At 35.1% G+C, this 25,996-nt stretch overlaps 1 long non-coding RNA gene across 1 annotated transcript in view; it reads left to right on the forward strand.

The window, feature by feature from the left end:
• LOC149802665 (uncharacterized) overlaps window positions 1-25,996 on the forward strand; it is a 178,016-nt gene that overhangs the window by 112,736 nt on the left and 39,284 nt on the right. Inside the window, exon 8 of the long non-coding RNA XR_016419928.1 lies at window positions 16,360-16,450. This is a non-coding gene — a long non-coding RNA (uncharacterized LOC149802665). The remainder of the gene's footprint in view (window positions 1-16,359; window positions 16,451-25,996) is intronic.

Raw genomic sequence — 25,996 nt, forward strand, 5'->3', positions numbered from 1 at the left:
TAATGGCCTGAAAAGGCCACATATGATTGGTGGGTTGTTGTTGTTTCCTACCCAAGATTACGAAAAGACGAAAGGCAGGGAGCCACCCATCTGCATCAGTCATTGACAGCATTTCACAAATCTTGTTTGCCTATGATAATCTAGATATTTACATTGTCAATGTATTTATTATCCCATCTTTAACAATTTCCTATAAGGTAACTAATGTTTCCTGATTTGGCTTTACAACTGATTAAAATAGATTTCAGCACATCCGTCAAACTCCTGTCAGAATAGCTCCATTACTCTTAACCAATTATAATTCTGTCTTTATAAAGAATGACTGGTATGTATTGTTGTTTTGGGCAAGTAACAGATCTATACCTCTCCTGACCTATTTTCTGACAGGAATGACTGTTTTAATGAGCCTGACCTAGGCCCATAAAGTATGAATGAACAGGGACAGATTGTGGAGGGGAAGTTGTCAATTGGTTACAATCATGTTGAATGCTTTTGACATGAGAATTGGATTTGTTGGTGCCACCAACATAAGTGGAGAAATGTCATGTGATTGCAAGCTTTTACAGTTGCTATGGAGAAAGTAAATGTCACCTTTAGGTAAGGAATTCAGGTTTGTTGTGAATATCCTTAAGTTCATCCTGTAGTTTGCAGTTTACTATTACAGAGAGGTTATTATACAGTGCTATAAATAGTTGTGTATTGTTGGAAATCTGGGGGAGAATATATTTCTTAACAGAAAAGAATGATAACATACAAATAAGGACCTTTTGTATTCACACAAAAACTACAATGAACAATGAACAGCAGAACTACTTACAAAAACAACAAACAGGAGAACTTTGTTGTTCATTAAAATTTGGTACTTTACTGGTTAGAGGTGCCTGGTTATTCATAAATGAGTCATTTTTTATTCATTTTTATGTAGACAAACTAATACCAAAGAATGCACCCATTTTATATGTAACACAATGGGTGAAACTTATAATGTATGTTGCATTGTAAGGTAAGCTGGTTGTTGAAAGTTTTATTGTATTTAGATGTGCTGAGATAATATTCATGAAACCAGACAGGATGAACCTAATCCATTCCCATAAACAAGGATTTATAGTGTGTTGACAATATCAATGTACAGACAATAAATGTAAACAGCATGTCTATTGTTCAGGGTGTTACAGTAAAGTATGATTGGAATGGATTTGCCATCCATGGATTACAGTCTGATGACTGTGTGTAATTTTTAACACATTAACCCCTGGAGGTTTTTGTCCTTTTCTCCTGAAATTCGAGTAGGAAACACATTTTGAAAGCTATTTCTGAATATATCCGAAAACACCAACTTCCAGGTGATCTTCTAATGACATACTGCCTAGTTGTGTTAGAAACGTCGTTTTTCATTGGCTATTTGGCTCATGCATGAGCAGAAGCGTGAAAGTTGGAGTTTCTTTTTTTTCTTTCTTTTTTTGTGCTAAATGAAGCCGTTATTTTTGTATCAAGACCACTCTTTATTCCAAATGCCCATCTTATCCTACTTTTTGCAAAGGTTCATCTGTCTGTTTGCAGTTCATACCAGTTTGCCTTAGATCTAAGACCAAAAGTCTAAAATCCAGACACAAAATCGGATTCCGACCATGGGCGAATTTTGGGTAGGAAAAATCAGTTCCAAAAAATGAGGTTTTTCCTTCTGTATTTTTATGTACAACTAGAACTTCCAGATTATTTGGTATCATTGTAGAGCTACATCTGTCTACCTTTCTATAATACCACCAGCTTTAGTGTATCATGCATGACCATGACGCTACTTAGTTCGGCAGTAGGCTACTACCTCCTGCCACGTTAAATCGTCGCCAGGAGTTAATGTGTTAAGGGAAGCCTTTAATTTGTACTTCTATACATCGTGGATAAAAGTTATCCTAAAATATATTTTAAAAAAAGACCATAGAGCTCTGCATGGACATTATAGATTCTTTGCATTTGACTAAAAATTCAAAGCAGAGCCGTATAAAGGATAAGCTGACTGGAAAATTGAAAATGCCTTTTGGTAGATTTGAGCTTGGACCAGAATGTGACAATATAATATCACAAGTATAAGTAATACATCAGGTAAAATAAAATAATGGGACGTCTTGCATTGTTTCTTGTACAAATAAAGAACTGTTGTTTTTTTTTATTTGCACCTTAAAACAGTATTTTGATGATTTAAGTTGTGACAAAAGATGTGTGTAATAATTATTAGAATGCATATTTGATGAGGAATTAAAGATGGGCATAAAACATGTATATAGATATATAAATGGATAGGTTTATAAAGGTTTTGGAAATAGCTAGATTTCTAAAGAGAGATGTTTAGATAGAAGATCCTGAACTGAGATAATTGACAACTATTTTTCTTTGAAACAAGTTCATTAGATTTGTTTGTCAATGTTTCCATACTTTGCCTTGATATGCTAGCAGGCTCATTTCTTCAACTATATGCCAGATTATTTTGTAAATTTTTTCTTTATACTCACCACTGACTGATTTGAAAACACTTATTTTGTCCATTTTCTTAACAATTGTCCCCAAAATCAGTACCATGCATCAGAATAATCTGTTACCAACGTATCCACCCATTGTGCCTAGTCAGTTTTTAGCTATACTGGTTGTTACTGTTGTTGTTATAGGGTTTAACGCCATTTTTCAGCACAAGATAGGCTATACATGGCGGCCAGTATTAATGGTGGAGGAAGAACTGGGGGAAAACCCCTGAAAGAACCACCGACCCATAAGAACCTACTGGCAAGCTTTCTCACATATCCGCATTGGCCGAGCCCGAGACTCGAACCTACACAGACAGAGGTGAGATGGCAGTGATCCGTGACGGAGAGCACTTTAGACCACTCGGCCACTCGGGGCCCCCAGCTATACTGGTCATATACCAGAAGAACTTAGAGGTGCTAGACTTTTGTTTGTCATCTGTCTGTTAGCACAAGTTTGTTACCTGCTTCTCCTGAACTACTTCATTGATTGCTTTGAAACTTTACATATCGATCTTATGGCAAAGTTGGCCCTAGACGAAAATGGTTCTGTTTAGATATCCATTATGGCCACCACAGTGGCCATCTTGAAAATCTTGTTATTACTAGTCCTTCTGCATGGATGGTCATATCAATATTTGGGATTTCACTGAAAGCCTATGACATCTTGTTAGTCCTTAATAAAATGGTATTGATCTGATAAATAGTATGACACTACAGCAGCCACCTTGAACATTACTTCTGAATAAAAAGTCGTGTTGGCATGGGGTTTTCACAAGAAGATTTCTTGTGATGTCTTTGGTCTTGAATAAAATTGGTGCTGCTCACACATCCAGTATGGCTGCCACTGCTGCTATTTTGAGAATTGTGTTCTTGCTGCTAGTCCAGAATGGATGGTTGCAGCAATGTTGTTTTTACTCAAACTCTTCTTATGATGTCTAGTTGGTCATAAATGAAAATGTTGCAGCTCAGGCTGCCAAAAAGGCTGCCACTGAGGCCATATTAATAGTCTTGACATCAGTCCTTTTGAATAAATGATCATATCAGCATGGGGGCTTCATTGAAAGACTTCTTATAATGTTTGGTTGTATATGAAAATGGTGCAAGTCAGACCTCCCCAATGGATGGTCCTATCAACATATTGCTTTCACCAAAAGACTTCTAATAATGTCCTTGGCCCTAATTCAAGGCAGCCATCCTAAAAATCTTCCTGTTGTTACTCCACCATAATGGATTGCCATATCAACATGGGATTTTCATCAGAAGACCTCATATAATGTCTTTTTTTATAGAAATTAAAATGTTTTTGATCCAAAAAGTCGTTTTGACATAGGGCTTTCATTAGAAGATTTCTCATGGTGTCTAGTTATTCCTAAACAAAAATGATAAAAATTGAATGGTTACATCAACAGGAGATGTTTATCTTTAGTCTTATGATATCAAGTTGGTCCTTAGTGAAAATGGTATCATTTATGCATCCAGTATGGCTGCCATCTTGTCTGTCATGAAAATCTTGCAGTTGTTACTCCCACTGAATGTATGGTCATATTGACAATGGACATCCATGAAAGTAATTCTTTAATGATGTCTATCTATTTTGTCTTTAATCCATATATCCATATGTCTATTCTAGCACCTACAGGTAATTTGAAAATCTTGTTATTGCTGAAGAATATCAAAGATGGTTGCAACACTCAGCAGTTAAAAGGAAGAAATATTTTTATCTTGAATTCCAATATATTCTTTTCACTTGGTAGAGTGTCAGTCCCTTTGAGGAACTATTGTTTTTATTGCAAGGACCTCTTTTTAGCTGTCAGAGGCAGGCATTTATTTTGCAGTTTCATAGGGAGAAATAAAATAAATAAATTAGTCTGCTAAAAACTTGCTGTTATTTTCGTTTATAAGTCAAGTCCTACTGCAAACAACAAAGATCGTGATCTGCCATAGCATAACGTGCGAACAGACCAGGGTCTGTGCTGTATGTTCTGTTGATTACTCCTAACAAATTGCACAGACCCAGATCTGCTGGTGCATTATGTGATGGCAGATCTGGGTCTGTGCAGTTTTTAGTTGGACACATCTTATAAGTGAGTATATACAGTAAGTACTTGGTGCTTTACAAGATGATGAGTCTTAATTGAAATGTTGCCAAAATTTAATTCTTGCAGTGTTAACATGTAAACATTTTCCCTTAGCTGAAAATTGATGGATTTATTTTAAAATTATTCTATGCATATACAGTTTCATGTCTGATGTTGACAGATTTCAAATGTGAACAACTTGGACTTTGACCATTAAAAGCATTACCAATAAAGGAGTGTGCATGCTGCATGTATTCAATGTATTTGCAAAGAGGATCTTTTTGGAAACATTTTGTTGCATTATTATTCACACACACACACACATGCACACACAGAGTATAATTTGGGCCAATATTTGTAATTGCTTTGTAGGAGTTGATATGAGTGACAAAGAAAGACAGACAGGGAACTAAAAGTTTGAAAAAAATATTTAAAAAAACACAGACAAAAAGATAGGAAGATAAGAAAGATAAAAATGATTACAAAAACAGGCAGTTATCAGTGTGTACACAATGCCAAGAAAACTGCTTGGAAAGCAAGACTTTTCTGGTTTAAAAGAATCAGTTAGTCTATTCTTCAATTTATTTATATAAGATGGAATAGTCTTGAGCATATTTTCAATGTTTCATGACCAGTTATGATAAATTGATCTTGAGCCAATAATGTATCAGCATTTTACTCCTTCTCTCCATTAGGACCATACACAAATTGATCCTGCATATGGCATTATTGATATTATTGTGGGAGGTTAAATTGGGTGTAGTCCCTTGTATTAATGGTGTATGGAAATGCCAGTAAATCAATAAAGCTGTATTTTTGGCAATGAAAAACTATTTATACCATGTATAATCTAAATGTCATGCTGGTACTTGAAGCAGTGTAGGTGGGAAGATGAATGAATGGTAATTCAATCGTCTTTGACCATAGTGGAATTATGACTTGAGGTGGAAAAGAAAGACTGTCATTCATAACTTTATATATCAAGGTGTGGGTTAGTGGAAAAGATCAATTTAACAAATGCATCTTTAATTTGCCACGATAATCTGATGAATCTTGCATGTAAATGATTTACAATAAAATAAACGTTGTCTTGCAAAATTAGCCTTGAGAAATTAGTTAACTTAATTTCATCATTTATATACAGTTTGTAATACGGTATCGGATGATCATCATGTGATTGGTGAGCTAATAAAACTTGATGATTGACGATGTAATGTATTGTACATCTATCTGCCATAAGACAGAGTGTATTATCTTGTAATCCATCCATCCACCTGTTACCAGTTTCTTTTCTGCACAATATGTCAGTTCTCCAACATTTACATTTACCAAATTTTGTGGATGGCTTGGGTACAGAAGAACCTTGTCTGTTTGGTATCAGAAGGTCAAAGTCACTGAAAGAAGTAAAATGGTTTCTACACAATAACTGGAGTTCTTTATAATTCATGGTTACCAAACTTTGTGGATCATTTGCGAGTTGTGTAAGGAAGAGCCCTATCAATTTTAGGATTAAAAAAGTCAAAGATCAAGGTCATTGAAATGTAAAAAATGGTTTGTGCAATAGCATTAGTTCTGCATCACATACCGAACCCAGCATTGTGGATCACTTGCACCTGGGGTAAGGAAAAAAGTCTATTAATTAGGGGTATAAAAATTTCAAAGTTCAAGGTCACTATGCCTGAAAAATTAAAAGTGACTTCCACAGAAAATTTCAGTGATCTGCATAGATGACTATTACAGTATGGTTGGGCATATATTGTGTCATTCGCAGTACTCTTGAAAAATCTATATCATCAGTATATACTGGAAGACTGTACATCAAAAATCCATTTTAATTTCATTGTACATTTAAACCTGTATTAATTAGTCACGTCATAGAGGTAAAATAAAGTGGCTTTTTGTGACAGGACCTGAGGTGCTAACTTTATTTTTTAATTTTAATTCTAAAATTGAGCCATAGTAATCTTTAGTTATGCACTTATTTTATGCTGGGGTGGGTGGTATCCTGTGCTTTTTATACCTGGTTATGATTATGATAGTAACCTTGTCTTTTCATCTGTTTGTCTGTTTCTCCATCCATCAATCCAGTTGTCCATACATCAAGTTGAGTTTTACATTTAGAGGACTGGCAGATTACATTTATGGCCTTTAAAAGAAATTGTTTGCCCTTTTAACTGAAAAAAACCCATGCTATCCCATTCGTTCCATATGTTTTATGTAATTTTGGTTTAAAACCTTTCCATTTTTGAAAAGGAGAAAGAAAAAAAAAACCACCTTTATGTACATACTTAGTAGTGCCTTCCTTTAAAATATATCTTGAATCAAATGCTCTTCTGGTCATCGTCTAGAAGAGCTTATGGGATGGTCTTTTGTCCATCTGTATGTTAATACAAGTTTGATATTGCTACTCTTCCTAAATTACTTGGAGGATTGCCATGAAACTTTACACACAGATTCATCCCATGGTCTAGTTGGTCCTAATTGAAAATGGTGCTGCTCACACATCCATAATGGCTGCTGCAGTGGCCATTTTGAAAATCTTGCTATTGCAACTCCTCCAGAATGGATGGTCATATTAATATGGGGTTTTCACTAAAAGACTTCTTATCATATCTAATTGGTCCTAAATAAAAATTGTGTTGATCTAAAGTCAAATTTGGCCACCATAGTTGCCATTCTGAAAAATGTTATCAAAACTCCACCAGAGCAGAAAATTATATTGATGTGGGGTTTTTCACCAAACAACTATCAAAAATGGTGCTGATCTGGGGTCTAATATGGCTGCCATAGTGGCCAGCTTGAAAATATTATCTATGGTTCTTCTGAATGGTAGGTCATATTGTCATGGGTTTTTTATTGTTGATCTTATATTATAGGACTAGCAGTAATTAATGATATGGAAGAATGGGAACCAGTCAAGAAATGGGTCAAGATAAAATAGAGTATGTATTGGTTTGGCTGGCCAGGATTGGTTGGTAATGAAAGTAAGAGTTTAGTAAAATTAATCTTTTTGGAGCTTATCCTGGTTATAACTGGAACAAAAAATGTCAGAGACACTGTTTCATTGATGGAATTTCAGTCCTTTTTACAGACTTGAGTTCGGACAACTCGTTAGTGAAATTAGCTCTAGTGTCTTTGGTGAGGAACTGAAAGCACGTTTCATTCTCATTTAGATCCAGCGAATGCAGTGGCTCATACGGTTTTCTTTCCACATTAGCTGTCATAAAGGATGGGGTGGGTCTATCCTTTAAAATATGGGTTTGATCATGAACACCTTGAAATTGAAAATTATTGAATTTTTAATATGGTATTTGCATAAGTTTACTATGGGAACTGAATGAGTCCTGTAATGGTGCGAATCTGATGTCCAGTATAAGGTCATCATGAAAGCCTTTTTAGCTACTCTTAAACGCAAGTCATTTTGACTTTGGCGCTTTTCCTTCGAAGAAATAAAACTTTAATCACCCTCAATATGGCCACCAGGGTGACTTGAAAATATTGTTATCTTCATTCCCAAAGGGATGGCTATATCAATATGGGGTCTTCCTCAATAGACTTCTTATGATACCTAGTTGGTCTTGAATGAAAATGGTGCCAGTTGTGCATCCAATATGGCTGCCACAACAACTATTTTAAGAATCTTGTCATTACTTTCCCAATCATTATGACACTCATTATGACATAGGATTTCACCAAAAGAATTCTGATAATGTCTACTTTGTCCTAAATGACAATTTTACCAATCTGACATCCAGTATCTCCATCACAACAGCTAATTTGAAAATCTTGTTATTGCTGAAGAATATCATAACAGTTTCAAAACTCTGTAGTTAAAAGAAAGAAATAGTCTTATCTTGAATTCCTGGAAATTTTCGCCCACTAGAGCATCAATCCCATCAAGGAACTTGTAGCGCCTTTAAAAAATTTGTGGAAAGTCTTTTTAGGAGACTCATTTTATGCCATTGATTGGAATTTTACATCTTTTTGGACCAATCTTGAGCAATGGTCTAATGTGAGAGATAAGATCTGCAGTAGCAAAGAAAGCTGTGTTAAAAAATACTGAACCTTGTTACATTGTTTATTCATGGGATAGTAAACAAGTCAACTAAATTTACAAATGCTTTTACTCAACCCTGTCTTGAAAATCTTTTTCTTAAATATAAAGAAATGTCATTTTAAAGTATGACCCTACATTTTCAGTCAAAAGTTTCTTTTCAGTTGAGTTTAAATAAAAATAAAATTGGTATCAGCATGAGGAGTTTGTAGGAAAAACTGCTCAAGATTTTTGTCAAGATGCTTGCGTTTTTGTTTTGCCACTGTTTAGAGGTGGCTGGCATGAAGTTGTCATTGACAACATAAACAGGCTTTGCTAAAGTTTGTGTTAAAGTTTGTGCAGGTTGTTACAGTAAAGGGACACATGCTTTTAGAATTCCCATGGCATGTTTCCTGGGACAAAATAAGTTTGATCTGGGCAAGCAAATGTCTTGATGCAGGTACTGTATATACTCACTTATAAGAGGAGTCCAAACGCAGACTGCACAGATCCTGTTCTGCTGTCGCATAATGTGGTGGCAGATCTCGGTCTATGCAGTTTGTTAGGAGCAATCACTAAAACAAACAACAGATGCCCTGATCTGCAGGCACATTTTGTGACAGCAGATCTGGATCTTTGTCTTATTTTCAGTTGGACTTGACTTATAGGCAGATATATTCAGTGATCCATTTGGAGAGAAGAAATCGAACACTGTCCGCAATATGCTTAGGCTGCAGAAGTTGAAAAATCAAAGGGGCAATTGAAAAAAAAAATAACTTGCCTTTGTGCAAGTAATCTAAAAACATTTCATAGGTCTGATGTGTCATAGCTGGAACTGTACATAATGTACTGATCTTTTTATAGAGGTGTGAGAACTTCTAGTTTTATGATTGTATGAAGTAAAGTAGGAAATAACACTTGGGTCAAAATATAATTCCTATTTACCAGTGACTAGTCCTACATTATGGTAAATAAAATTTATTTTAAAACTGTTTTATGTACATTAACTAAACAAAATGACTACTCAGAGCACTATTTCCACCTGTGAAAAAGATGTTTGGATTCGTCCTTGTGTTAAAATACTTTGATGAATGGAAATAAGTGGGTTTTGTAACACACATTCACAGTTGAATCTTCTAAACCTGGGAATTATTGCTCAGATTTGTCAACTGCCTGTTTCCTACCAATCTGTCTTGATTTAGGTCACCTGGGCGGGGTGTATAATCCTCTTGACCTGACTGGCATACCAAGCATTCCTTGGCTAGGTGATTTGATTGCACAGGTAAGCTAGATCTCCATGGATTAAAGGTGATTTGCCTGGATATTGTTGTAGATCTTGGACAAAGTTTTAGAGAAAAGTCTGTTTAAGTCATACATATTTGTAATTGGATTGATGTATTGAAGTTATGAATGTGGTGAGAGCAATTACTTTTTCTCAATGAAGTTGACATTCAGGGAGTAATGTCATATTTTCAAGGGAAGTAATTCAGTGGGAATCGTTCAGCCAACCAGTGTCATTTAGAAGTTGAAGTTTTACAGGTGTGGGAAAATTTGTAGGATGTTTTTTTTGTTATGCTTGCATACCAGTTCATATGGAGGTAAGTCTTTCAAGATTTTAGAACAAGGTCAGGACTTTTTATTTTTTTAAATGTAACTTGAGAATATAAAAGCTCTTACTTGGATGGAAAATACATAAACATCAAATAATTTGTTTTGTTGCTTTAGTCAGCTTAAATTTTTTTGAAAATTTTGTCTAATTTTGTTAAGCACAGCCTGTTATTATATTTTAAGAATTTTTACTAAAATATGAAATGCCTTGTTACTGATTCTTTATGTACCATATTTTAAAAATATGAACACTTTAAAGAATGTACACTTTGATAGTATCTCTAGATTTCCTTACTTTGGCATAAGTCTGAGTGTGAGATTAAGTGAACAAGGCCAGTCAGCATCGCACAAAATACAATCAGCTTGAGAAGGCATGTATCATGTAGTACCATCTTTACTTGCTTACAAGTCCAGTCCAACTGCAAATAAGATAGATCCTGATCTGGCATAGCATAGTGTGCCTGCAGCTTAGGGTATATTTTTTTTGTTCTATTAATTACTCCTTATGAACTGTACAAAACCAGATCTGTCAATGCATTATGTGACAGCAGATCTGGGTCTGTGCAGTTTGCAGTTGGACTTGTCTTAAAAGTGAGTAAATATGATAGTAATAATAATTCTCCCATGATAACACTCCAAGAGCATGCTCAATGATAAGCCCATCTATTTTCTAGAAATTTGCAAGGGCTTACCATTTGAGCAATACGGTTGTACTGTATATACTTCATTATAATTTGAGTCCAACTGCAAACTGCATGGACACAGATCTGCTGGCACTTAATTGTGCTGGCAGATCTGCGTGTATGCCTTTTTTAAGGAATAATCAATAGAACAAACAGCATAGAGCCTGATCTGATGCTACATGCAATGTCAGATCAGGGCCTGTGTTGTTTGCAGTTTGATTTATAAGTGAGTATATACAGTAATAATTTTAGATTTTAAGGGCAGTTCTCAACCTCGCATTGTGATCCAAATCATGGTCGTGTTGGAGGGGGTCCAGGGTTGGGCCCTGAAGGGCCATCAAGCACATTTTTTGTTGTTGCTTTCTGCTGCTGAAAAGGATCCTGAGGGGCAGAAGATTCTGTTTGTAGCCATTTTAGGGTTACAGAAAATAAAGGTTTGAAACAACTCTGTGTGTGTGATTTGGATTTTTAACGTAGCTTTAACAGTTTTCAGCCATACTGCTATGATGTCTGCAGTGTGGCAGTTTATAGTGTTGTCTAGCACTGGGGCATCATGCAGCAGACATGTAGCATGATGTCCCACCCAGTCACATTATCCTGACACCAGGCTGACCAGTCCTAACACTAACCTCTTAATGCTGTGTGCAAAGTGAGGCAGCTGTTAGTATTGAAACAACTGAGTTTCTAATGTTTGTACTGTCGGATAATGTGGGGAAGACCAAAAGACAATAGGATGAGTTTGTCAAATTTAGAGCAGGGTTTACATTAATAATAATAATCATAAACTGGATATATAATAAAAAGAAGTTATTCTCTGGGTATATTAGTTTAAGAAGTCATGATCTGGGTATGGAATAGTAAGAAGTCATGATCTGGGTATGAAATAGTAAGAAGTCATGATCTGGGTATTAAATTTTAAGAAGTCGTGATCTGGGTATGAAATAGAAGCTGTGATCTGGGCATGAAATAGTAAGAAGTCATGGTCTGGGTATGAAATAGAAAGAAGTCATGATCTGGGTATGAAACAGAAGTCCTGAACTGGGTATAAAATAATAAGCCATGATCTGGGTATGTAATAGTAAGAAGCCATGATCTGGGTATGAAATAGTAAGAAGTCATGATCTGGGTATGAAATAGGAAGAAGTCATGATCTGGGTATGAAATAGTAAGAAGTCATGATCTGGGTATGAAACAGAAGTCCAGATCTGGGTATAAAATAAGTCATGATCTGGGTATGTAATAGTAAGAAGCCATGATCTGGGTATGAAATAGTAAGAAGCCATGATCTGGGTATGAAATAGTAAGAAGTCATGATCTGGGTATGTAATAGTAGGAAGTCATGAACTGCTTATGAAATAGTAAGAAGTCATGAACTCCATGTGAAATTGTAGGAAGTCCTGATTTGCATATGAAATAGTAAGAAGTCATGAACTACATGTGAAATAGTAAGAAGTCATGAACTCCATGTGAAATAGTAAGAAGTCATGAACTCCATGTGAAATAGTAAGAAGTCATGAACTACATGTGAAATAGTAAGAAGTCATGAACTCCATGTGAAATAGTCAGAAGTCATGAACTACATGTGAAATAGTAAGAAGTCATGAACTACATGTGAAATAGTCAGAAGTCATGAACTACATGTGAAATAGTCAGAAGTCATGGTCTGGGTTTGAAATAGTAAGAAGTCATGATCTGGGTTTGAAATAGTAAGAAGTCATGATCTGGGTTTGAAATAGTAAGAAGTCATGAACTGCATATGAAATAGAAGTCGTGAACTGGGTATGAAATAGAAGTTGTGATCTGGGTATAAGTCACAAGTTGGGTATATAATAATGTCATGAGCTGGGTGTTGTTGTTGTTGTAGGGTTTAACGCCAGTTTTCAGCACATGGTAGGCTATACATGGCGGCCAATATTAATGGTGGAGGAAGAACCCGGGAAATCCCCAGAAAGAACCACTGACCCTTGAGAAGCTACTGGCAAGCTTTCTCACATACCCACATTGGCTGAATCCGAGACTTGAACCTACACAGACAGAGGTGAGATGGCAATGATCAGTAACAGAGAGCACTTCAGACCACTCAGCCACACAGGGCCCCATGAGCTGGGTGTATAATAAAAATATGTCGTGAGCTGGGTGTATAATAATAATACGTCATGAGTTGGGTATATAATAATAATAATACGTCATGAGTTGGGTATATAATAATAATAATAATACATCATCAGCTGGGTATATAATAAAAATAATAATACATCATGAACTGGGTATATAATAATAATTATAGTTCATGAGCTGGTTATATAATAATAATAATAATAATAATAATCATAATACGTCATGAGCTGGGTATAAAATAATAATATGTCATGTGCTGGGTATATAATGATAAGAAGTAACAAGTTGGGCATATAATATTACCAAGTGATGAATTGGGAATATGATAATAATAATAATAATAATGATAAGTCATGAGATGGGTATATAATAATAATAATAAATCATGCATTGGGTACATAATAATGTCACAAGCTAGGTATATCATGATAATAGGTCATGAGCTGGGTATATAACAATCATTATAAGTAGAATAAATTATCTGGATATATAATGGAACCAAGTCTTGAGTTTGGCATATTACAATAATGTGTATACAGTTGCAGTATATCCACATCCAGGAAAATTGCATGTTTGATATGACATTGAGGTTTATTAATATCCAGTTTTCCTATGAAGACCCGTATTTAAATAATATTAAGACATATTGTTCCCAACATTGAAACTATATTCTTCTTCTGATGATTATCTTGGCAGTATGAACATCTTTTTTGGAAAAATAAAAGAAAGAAAATTTATATTAAAACCTTAAATTGCACATCAGGCATATTTCTTTCTCAGGAATTAAAAAATTCCTTAAATATAGAAACAAATAATTTTTTATATATAAGAGAAGGAATAAAGTTTCAGTAGAAATGAAGAATGTAAGGACTGATATTATCTGATTGTAAATGTGTATTATATGTTGCAACCAATGACAGAAAGAGTTCAAACATGATGAAAGATGGCAGTTAAGCAGGAAGGAGTTAGTACTAAAGACTTTTCAGATAGTAAAACTAGGGATCAAATTATATCTCTTTACAGCAGCCATCTCGAGTGACCATACACAATTTAGATGTGTTTTGACCTAACGTCAAAAAAAGATATTGATTCGTGTTGAGAATTCAGCCAAACCAAAGGCCCAGAACATTTGATTGCTGATTGAGGTTAAACCAGGTTTCTGGTCGAGTTTTGAGTTTTACATCAAAGAAAAATGTTTTCATCCAAATTACAGCGGTTCTACCTTATAATAAAACTTGTTATTACTGTATGTACTTGCTTGTAAGTCAAGTCAAACATTAAAAAAAAACAAAGATCCTGTTTTGTCATAGAATAATGTGGCTGCAGGTCAGGGTCTGTTTTGTTTCTTTTACTGATTACTCCTATCAAACTGTAAAGACCCGGATCTGATGGCTCAATATGCATTTACAGATCTAGGAATGTGCATTTTGAACTTGGACTCGACTTATAAGCGAGTAAGCATTGTACATTGATCGGCCTATAAATAATGATCTCTTTGAATCCTAAGAGACATGTCCATACATATCATCTATCTCATTTTCATGGTCTGTACTAATTAATATTGATGTACCATATATACACTCAAATATAAATCTAACTGCAAACCACAAATATCATGATCTGCCATAGTATACTGCACCTGCAGATCAGGGTCTATGCCGTTTGTTTTACTGATTACCCCTTACAAACTGCAACGACCCAGATCTGCCTGTGCATTATGTGACCAGTGCAGTTTTCATTTGTGTTCGACTTAATAAATGATTATGTACGGTACTTGTGACTGTGGTCAATCACTGTTTCCAGAAAATATAACCATGACATGTAATAACCAAACCCAGATGAAGTCCTTATTAAATAGACATTATGCAAAGATATTAACTTATACTCAGAGCATAGAAAGTTGTTCCTCAGAATGGGCAGAGTGTATTCTACTTAATACTTTCATTTATAATTTGACAATAACTCCAGCATCAATTAAAAGGCAAGTAATCTCCCTTTCCTTCAGTCCATCTAGTCAACCTGGCCCCTGTGGCGATGAAAGGTGTAAAACCTGTCGACTTGTGATAGAGACCAGGACATTTTCTAGCACAGTGACTAGAGACAAACTAAACATACATGGTCCAAACAAAACGTGCAAAACAGAGAATGTTATTTATCTCATCACATGTAAGATCTGTAACCTTCAGTATGTCGGAGAAACTGAAAAACTACACAAAAGGATCAACCTTCATAGATCTGATTGGATGACCAAGAAGCTGTACAGAAGCCTAGTTGCAGAACAATTCCCCTCCCCTGGCAACACTTTCAGTGATAAAACACTTATTGCAATTGCTCACAACCCCAACTGGAGTTCCCAAACCAGGAAAGAAAAGGAATCTTACTGGATACGCCACCTTAGAACATTGAAACCAAGTGGTTTAAACCAAGAAGACTGGAAAAAGACAACCATCCACAAATAAAATTATCTTTTGCAGCCGTTTTTTCAAAAATAATTCTCTAAATTTGCCTAATAGCCTATGACTACTATAACAATGAAATATCTGGGATATAATTTGCGCTTACATAAATTTACATAAAATAACAGATGTCGTTATGGCTCGTCAATTTCTAGGACAATACAAATATGTTCCAGTATCAGCAACAAGCTGAAATAAATTAGTTGAAACATAATAAAGTTAAAAGGTTTTATTCCTGTAGAAACAGCCATGTAAAGTTTCACAAACAACCATTTTTCTGTTTTATTTGTTTGTCTTGTCCATGTTTTGTATTTGCCTTTGAAAAAGACTCATTAAAGAGTTGAAAGTGCTCAGGCTAGTTAGATACTATTTTCTCACTATTGTCAGTTTATTGTATTTATCTTCATCAATCCCAGACACATGTGATGCCTTGCTGGATCCAGTGCACTTGAAAGGATTGTTATTGGCCATATGATTTGTATTATTTATATATATATGCATACATTGTAGAATGAAATGTGTCATGTTGGGATTTTGTCTTGTCAGCTCTAATTTTGATTCAGTTTTTAACCTTGAATCTTGAATTTTACATCCACTTTGGCCATCATAGAGTTGCTATCTTGAAAATCGCAATATTGCTACTCCTTCTACATGGATGGTTAGGTAATAACTAACCTGACATAATATCTTATATGAACTGAAAAAATGAAGAGTCTCTCAAGGAGAAGTCACTGGCCATAAGAGAGTGGGCAAACTTCTATTTTGAATACAGTTTGATATATGTATATTTTAAGCCCTTGTGAGAAGAATATTTCCGACAGCCTTTATTTGAGCAAATATATTTGCAGATGTTCATATTTTTTCCAGAAAAGGGGGAATACATTTTTCATAGAAAGGCCATGGGAATGTTGGTTGGAAATGGATGATGAACACAAGAAGTATATTGCATCCTAAACAGGTAAGCAGATTCCATGTAAATATTTTACTTAGGGAACATCCATATGCCATATATTCATGTACTTGGTTATAAGTTGAGTCCAACTGCAGACTGCATACTCCAGATCTGTCATTGTATAATGTGCCAGCAGATCAGGGTCTGTGCACTTAGGGGTAATCAGAAGAACAAACAACATAGACCCTTGTCTGCAGAAGCATCATGCTACAGCAGATCTGTATCCTTATTGTTTGCAGTTTGACTCAACAAGTATATATATTTTTAAGAATTTTATTCTTTGAAAAATTGGGCATTTAATTTTTCAAGATCTGCTTTTTTATTTACACTCAGTATCATTGGAGATGGCATATATTGATGCCTCTGTCCTTCCTGTTTTGTCTGTGAATTTCGCCTGGATAACTCATGATGCTGCTTATAATATGGGTCAGGCATGGATTCCATTTTTTGCTAGAAAATACAAAATATTTTGGCCCCATTTGTTGAGCATGAAAAAATTGTGATCAAAATTGGTAAATGAAACCTTGATATATCACTTGTTTTATAGTTGAAATGGTGGTAAGTACCCAGAATTTTGAATCAACATGTCAAGATTTGCACCTTTTAATAAGAAGTTGTATATTTTGTTCAATTTTCTTTGTAAACAACTGTAGTGGTGCTACTGGTGGTGGTGTTGTGAAGTAGATACACATATACTTGGTAAGTAGGTATGTGGATACATCAGTGGATACATCTGTGGATACATCCATGGAGCTATTTCCCCTTTCAAATTAAAAACAGAAGAGCAACCTAAATCCTCTGTCAGTTGTCCTACTGGGAATAGATCATTACTCCCTTCTCCTTATGTCAGATATTGTTCTGTCAGAATTCAAACAGATACCAAAGGCTGTCTGGTCAAGCCAAACATGGCATACTGTAAAGAAACCCGATTTCACAAGATTAATGTACTTCCTAATGGCTATTCCCTCCTGACTCACATTAACATCACACGAGACATAGCAGTACTGTTCTCGTCTCAATTACACAAATGAATGAATGAAATTCATTACATGCCTTAACTACATTATTTTCAACAAATACACACATTTGAGACTTTAGTATATATGAAATCATCTAAGATAGGTGAATTCACACGGATTCTTGTAACTCATATCAACTAAATTAATGCATGAAATTCTTAGATTCATATAACAATCAAGATGACAAATTCAAACAATTAGTCAGAATTATATAAAGAAGATCATTGTATGAATTCAGATAGATGAACTCAAACACAGTTTTACTTTTTCAAAATATTGACCTACGAATTTAAACAAATAAATTCATGCAAATATAAGCAATTCTAGCAAATCATTATATTGGTATCAACGAATTGCATAAGATTGATGCAGATACCTTGTGCTTTCAAGCTTTGTTCACTTCTACTGCCAGAATTGTGTCTGTTGACTTTGAAGACATTCGGTCCCTTTGACAAATGTTTTATGAGAGAATTTCTTCCAAATTCAGTCTTAGAGTTCCTTATATTTTCACTCATGCAGGAAAGATGCAGATTGACTAGAATTTTTTCGATGAGGGAAATTTTACCCCAAGAAATTTTGTGTGGGATCCATGCCCCTTGAATAGCGTAACCAATCAGGATTAAATATATTTACTGCTTTTATAACTAAGCGCCACAATTGCGGTCAGCCTGACTTTCAGATTTCTGAACAACTAATTCTGGAAAAATTCAGCTTCTGACTGTTCCGACATAAAATCGAAGTTAACCTTTCCTTTCTTGTGTGTTGGACGGCTAAATAAACGAAGGCTTAATTAAGAATCACTTCTTCTTCCAACACAGACATTAGAAATCATTGCAGTATAGTGATTTAACAAGCACCTGTCCCCATAAATCTAATTAATTGTTCTCTGGCCCAGATTCATGTGCTCGTTATAGATCGACAGAAATTTGCATCCTTAAAACAACTCTGTATGCTGAAAATAATATTATTCAACAAAATTTTGATCAATTACAACATCACTAATAGCTATTGGTGGCAAAACTTTATTAAATAAATGCCAATTAAATTAGTTTTGTTAAGTGAAATCTTCTAATTTAGTTTTAGTATAATTATCATAAATCCAATATACCCTCTTGTATTCAGACATGAAAAATGTCTGTCTACCATTACAGCTATGTCTGCCAGCTTTTCAGTGAGAACCTAATTAAGTGCCATCAGTGTTTTGATCTCCAACATGTGGAAATATTTGTTGTATTTTTGCATTCAGTTAAAAGCAGACCTGATTTATATTATGTTAATTATGACTTTTGTGTCAGATCAATAAAGGGCGTGTAAAAAAGATAAAGACATGCACAGTCTAGGTGTTTCTCACCCATGCAGTTTTTATAACCTTACTTTTCTTTTCTCAGTCTAGTCATCTCAGACCAGACGTCTCAGTCAAGGTGTCCACGTGCTCAGAACTACGTTTACAAAATGAAACCCTTGTTGTCTTCTGCTGTGCCTGACATAGTTGTTCTAAGATCAAACAACAACAACAACAAATATATAACAAAAATCAATCCATCTTTGAGAACACACCATACAAAAACAAGAGGCAAAGACACACATACAATGTTGAGTTTTTTGGTATTATGCTAGTTCGTTCCAAAAAGCATGGTCAATTTTATCCCATATGCAGGCCTAGCTCTGTACCTTTTCAGGTCAGCATCATTAAAAGTAGCTCAAGCTACCTAACCAGTTTGAAATACTTCATGTGAAACAAATTATATACTGTTAGCTACATTTAATGACGCTGACCTGAAAATTGACTGTGCTACAGATAGGATCAAATTCTCAATGCTGTGTGAAATGAACTATGACTGAAAACACTGATCCATGCACATGGACTATAGACCTATACACTTCACAGCCTCTCAAGTCTCTTAACAACTACGGAAAACTTAGTAACAGCCAGAAATATGTTATTCAAACAGGCTTTATTCTAATTTTGTTAAGCATCTCCATTGTGCCCCACTTGAATCAAAAATATACCTACAATATTTAATGACAAATAATGCGCTTACCAGCCAGAAGGAATCATATTCGTCAACACATTAATCCAAAGGCAAATTTAACTGTAGCACTTGCCCTTTTTACAAGAATGAAAAAAAGTTTTAAAAAAATCTGTGAACTTGAAAGTTCAGCATATGGTTATCCGCTAGGGTCCGTAAATTGGAGGGTCTTTTATACACAGGATTAATTTTACAATAAATATTAAGGACAACACAAGTATGTCACAAACAGTTTCATCTCCTACAAAGAAAAAGAGAGTTATATACAATAATGACACAGATCACTAATTACCCGTGAATAACCCAAGCACAGACACTCATGCTACATGTAACTTTTCATTATAATAATAGCCTATACACCACAACATAGGTGTGAGCCCAGTATTGTTTCATTATTTACAATATAGCTTTCTAAATTGGAACTGATGAAAATGAAACATTTTCTTGTAATAAATATTACTATTTATTGTTAATTTCATATAACATCTGTATAATAAATGTGATAATACCTCAATACTATGCAAAGTTTTATGGTGTTAGTTTTTTGGCTCATGCATAAAAACTGTGTCTTAGGATGACACTGTCACCCCACAGTCCTCATTAATGTATTTATATTAATGCACCGCATGTACATGTAAACATTTGCGCATGAACTATATTGCACAAGTGAGATGTTCTTTTTTACTTTAAAAGAAATTATTGGGTGAGAAAAAGAAACTACGTTGGGGTTTGCACCGAAACAAAGAAATCCCAGTCACATGGTTACATTATATGTCTCCTTCCTCGGTTAGCCTAGAGGGGAGACAGATAATGTAACTCCTTGACTGTGATTTCCTTGTTTTGGTGCAAACGCCAACATTGATTCTATTAATAACAGTTCTCAGTTATGGTCAAGTGTCATGGCAGCTCATTTCAATTAAACAATCAAACACTGTTATAAATATTAATGTACAAATAGTACAATTAAACGTCCTTAAATTATTAGTCTACTCACTGACAAATATGATGAAAGAAAAAACTGGTTTGCTTAATATAATTGCAGTTGTCTAAATATATGACCATTAAACACAGGTCATGTGTATGATGTGCCTTTCACAGTTCTCTTTTCAAATGCGAGTTCATGCTACAAGTATGTATATGGATTTTTCTTGAGTGAGTGGGAATAGCAAGTTCTAGAGCAATTTGCTGAATTAGTAATTATGAATAATTTTGAGGTCTGTCAGTTTGGGTTTGTGATCCATTTACATTGGTATTTGGGCCTACAGTCATTAATCCAAATATCCTGGCCTTCAAATCTTTCAGACATGTTTTTTCCAAAATTCTGGATAATTTTCAGTGGTGCATAAAATTTTTCCAAATGGCATGTACATGTACTTTTTTAGGCCCACAAAAATATAAAAAACATAAGTTGCAATATTTAGTGTATAATTTTGCCCATATTCATTGAATACGTCCTCATCTGACCTTTAAACCTCTTTCATTATCCTGATTAGCTATAGCTCCAATTCCTCTGGCCCTACAATTTATTTTTTCTTTCAGCCGACTCGGATTTGTATTTTGCAATAGAGTCACCATATTCTTGTTGCTTTTTTCTTTTCTAAACACTTATTTATTGTGAACATGTATGGGGAGAGTACTAAAATAAGTTTATAATTAGTTTAAAAAATGAGGCTTTGTTTAGTATTACCATTTTTATTTTGACTATGGGTATATGCATGAAAATAGGTTTGTCTCTCTTTCATGCATCTGCCAGTGCAAAATTGCCATTAGCCCACTGGTCAGATGCCAGCCAATTTCAGCGCAGACTGGGGTGAAAATTGAGAAGCCAGACCATCTGGCCAGTTGGAATTGTATGCATATTGAGTATATTTAATCTACAAATTTTATATTTTCATGATATCAAAAGAAATATTAGAAATGAAGTGAAAAATAAATAATGATTTATTTCTTATGACTACTTGTGAATCTGTGTGAGATGAAAAAGCAAATGTCTTGCGCATAATCAACATTCACTAGATTGCTTGCAAATCCTCTTGTATGGTGAAATGTAGGACCAGTTGGAAAGGGCCAGTATCATCTTCAGGTCATTGGTCCTGTGGTCCTGTCTGATTTTTTGGCACGTTTCACACACTGCAGTCTACCACATCTAGAAATTTGTGAACATGTATAATCAAAGCCAGTATGTTTGCATGAAGAAAAAGAAAAACCAACACGAGAATTAGTATTCTTTATTTGTATAACTAAGCACCAAAAGATTATCTTGTTAAGTGTTTCTTTGTTTGTAAGCAAGGCTATAATCCCTCCTTCTTTACCTAGCCCACTTTGATTTTCACTGATGATTGAATTTACTGGGTCTTAATAAGACATTGATTTTCTGGACAAGATAGTCTGGAATATTACCATTTTCTTATGCACTCCAATTTTCCAGATAGTGAGAAAAGTATATATTTGTTAATATTCAAAATTTTGGATGAATGATGGTGTTAAGAAATGATTACCATTTTTCTTTAAGAATGTACTGCACTGGGTTGCAATGAATAGAAAAAGTATATTGTGTAATAAAAAGGTAAGAGTGGTTGCTCTTCAATTTTCTTTTGGGAACTTTTGAGATTAGTGCTGGTATCATTGGCTACAAGAAAAAAAAGTACCTTGGTTTAGTTTTGGAACCTAACAAGTTTTGAAGTTCTGTAACAGCTATAAATACCATGTGAAATGGTTTACCATGTGCACAGGATGTGGAATATCCCTAATCTGTTTCTTATATCAGGAGAGGAATTGGGGGGGGGGGGAGTGCAAAATATGCAGAAAGGCAAATGGTGGAAATTTGGTCCACATGTTGTACAGCATTTTGAACAAGAATGTGAACTTAAAAAAACGTGAAAAAAATACACATGTACAAGATCATATCACATTTTTTTGTGCTTAAATGTTTCCAGATGCAGAGCAAATTCAAAATAAGGTCTTCATAGCTGTCTGGGATGTTTGAAATTTACATTAAAATCTTGCATAGACCCTAATACGTTAGGTAAAATTTTGTTATGAAAACTTTTAGAGTTATCCTGCTTTCACAAACCTACTTCCCACCATAATTATGCAATGAAAAGGTGGACCCATAAAGAGGGTTCCACTCTTGAGGGGACTAAATGGTGAAAAAATAAAGTTTTGATGTCATGCAAGATGACCTTTAATTAGAATTGGCCTGCTACCTGATTTTAGCTTTGACAACCATATGCAGTAAAAGAAATTATCTGCATTTAATGTGGCTGTTTGTCAAGTGGACCTGCCACATTGAATGTTTGCATATACTTGTGTTTATGGTGTTGATACTAGTTTATTCAGTAACTGTCTAGAGCTAGATTGAAAGAGAGAGAGAGAGATTGTAATATTTCAAAAAGGGCAACTGTCTTGCATCCCCCATCCACCAATTGCTAGTTTCCACTCTAAGAGTCGATATAACTGATATTTCATTCAAACTTGGAAACTTGGCTTGTATCTTAAAAATCTTGGACAGGTTTGATATGTCCCTCCCCCAATCTGTTGATACTGATGGATGATATGTGGGTATGATGTCACCTGTTTATTAAAATGTGCAATTTTCTGCATGCAGATTTTTCCTGAACACACCTGCATACAGTTTAGACACTTTCCAGTATTTGGTAATGGCCATATCTAGCGCAAAATTCAAAAAGGCCACAGGACAGAAGGTTTTGTTATTCCACATGGATTTACAAGTCACCAAACACAGGATTTGATCCAAAAATATTATGTACTTATCGCCAAAAGAACCTTTAAGCCAACATTGGGTCAACAGTTGCAAGACATACTGGTAAGTGTATAAAATGTACACAGATGTGTACAGACTAAATCTTCAGCTGATGCAGGTTTTAATGAATAGGCGATATTATCCCCTAAACTGCCAGTCAATATAATACAGGTGTGGGGCTGATTTATCAGCTTACTCTGCTTGGCACTGAAAAAGTATATGTATTTGCATCTCAGATAGAATGATTGTCAACTTGAAAACAAAGTGAGAGCTGCCTTTACAAGCACTGGCAGAGAATTTGTATACATGTGCGGTAAATGGGTACCCTATGTCTCATATTAAAACCTGGGTTATTATCAATGGGCAGGTCCTCAATTACCCTTATACCTGTTATCATCTTTAGTTAGGTTTTCACAAGAAGATGTTTTTTGGTGTTTAGTTGGTCTGTAATAAAATGGTCCTAATTCAACATCCAATATGACCACGACAGATCTTGTTACTGCAACTCTTCTTGTTTGAATGTCTCGTCATCTTGATTAATGTCATTGTCTTTTACATATTGATGAAATGTGTCTAGGTTTACCTGAGCTTGGAGAGTGGTGTTAGAGGTGGTATTTATTTAGGCACTATGTTGTCTTCTGCCCACCTGTGCAGGTGAAGGTGTAAAATGTTGGATCTTTCTTGGCTAGTGCAACTTGGATTTTCTATATATACATTAGTGGCATTGTTTTTTATACAATTTGAAGAAGCATATCTGGGTCTAACAGGGCTAGGGGAGAGAGGGGTATTAAATATTTCGACCTTGTATAGCCTGTGTCTACCTGAGCAAGCAAGTTTCTAATTAATTATGGCCTTGCCTGGCAGGTACTGCTGGGAATGGTGGCTATGGGTCAAACCAAAGATGTCACTGGTAACAGTGCTGGTGTTAGGTCTGTTGTTTATGTTTTCACATGGTTTAATAAATCCATTAAAAGTCCAAGCCAAGCATCTGCTGTCCAGAATTAAAACTGTGTTGATGGGAATACAGTACATGTAACTTTATTTTCATGTGAAGTAGTGATTTTGTGCACATACCCATGTTGTTCTGAATAGAGTTGGAATTTCATCATGATATGTTTATTGAACTGTTTCAGTGACAGGTTCTTACTGACATTGATAGTTATTCTATCTTGATTTGTCTTTGATGTGGGTTAGACTTTCTGCATGAATTAACTTCAGTTTGTTAATGTCCTCTTTGGAGAATCCAAGAAACCTGATCCATTGAAAATTGTCTGCATGATTGACATTGTTAGATTTACCACTATTTTATTTGTATGGAGAACTTTGTCAAGTATTGTCAACAAATAATAAACTTTTTAACAGCATCAGTCACAGTGAGGGCTTACATACACCATGATGAATAAATCTTTGATGAGTAAATAATGATATTCATTGATCTTGACACATCTGAGCAATTGTTTCCCTTGCTACATAGCAATTTTAACATGGAGTTTTCACCAATAGACTTCATATGATGCCTAGTTGGTTCTAAGTAAAAATGGTCCCAGTCATACATGGTATCCACAATGACTGGTATCCATGACGACTGTCTCAAAAATCTTGATGTCAGTAATCCCTCAGAATGGAAATGGGGCTTTCATCAAAAGACTTATAAAGATGTCTGCTTTGTCCAGAATGAAAATGGTGCCAAGCTGATATCAAATCTGTGTTCCACAGCAGTTAATTTGAAAATCTTGTTGCTGCTGAAGAATATCATAGATGGTTTCAAAACTTGACAGTTAAAATTAAGATATGACATTATCTGATATTTTTGGAAATTCTTTCTTCCCAATAGAGCATCAGTGCTTTTGAAAGACTCTTTTATGTGTCCTGAGACACTTACATGTGCAAACTGCATCTTTCCATGGACATCTGGTGAACATGTACGTATCACTGAGAGTTATGCTACTGTTATCATTCTCTATACTATATGATAATTCCTGTGTGCACAAATGGCTCCAAAGGTTTAGATGAAATGCCCAAAAACTTGGCAGGTTTGAATTGTTGACAGATGAGCATGTCATTCATTTGTATCCATTGTGAATATTCTTTTGCATGTTCATACATGTGTATACATTCAGCTAGGGTTGTTGCTATTTTGCATTTGCCTCATTCAGATAACAGACAAGGAGCAGGGGCATCTTTTTCCTGTGGAGACTGTTACTAGTAGCGATTGTAAATACACATGAATTATTTTTTCAGGGAAGAAATTTATCTGTCTGAGAGTGGTATGGTAATGCACATGTTGGAGTGTAAATGTAAAATTAGGCAGGCCTGGTTAATGGACAGGCATACCAGTATTTGCACACATGGTATGCTCTTCCATTCATCACCTTTTACACAGAGTGGAGAAAGAAATCTGGCCTACATTTAAACTAGTAGTAGGCTAAACCAGAGAGCCCATTTCCTCTCCACAATGCAGTGAGAATTTGAAATGCTCTCACATAACTTGATCTTGGATATAGGTTACAGGAAATGACCCTCTTATTCATGACCATCTCACATGTGGTTCACATGATCTTCTTACAGTGTTGTAACTCTGTAATAAAAATCCACCCCACCCCACCCAAAAAAAACCCCAACAAAGATACAAAGTTTTGAGTATCTCAGAAACTTCTTGAACTTGTTTAACTGTATGAATGCAAAATGTATTTGTAAGGTTATCTTAGGTTAAGTCCCATGACAGCCTAAATGTGAAATT

Source organism: Sinohyriopsis cumingii, chromosome 3 (assembly GCF_028554795.1).
Source record: "Sinohyriopsis cumingii isolate HCF-2022 chromosome 3, ASM2855479v2, whole genome shotgun sequence".
Lineage (NCBI taxonomy): Eukaryota > Metazoa > Mollusca > Bivalvia > Unionida > Unionidae > Sinohyriopsis > Sinohyriopsis cumingii.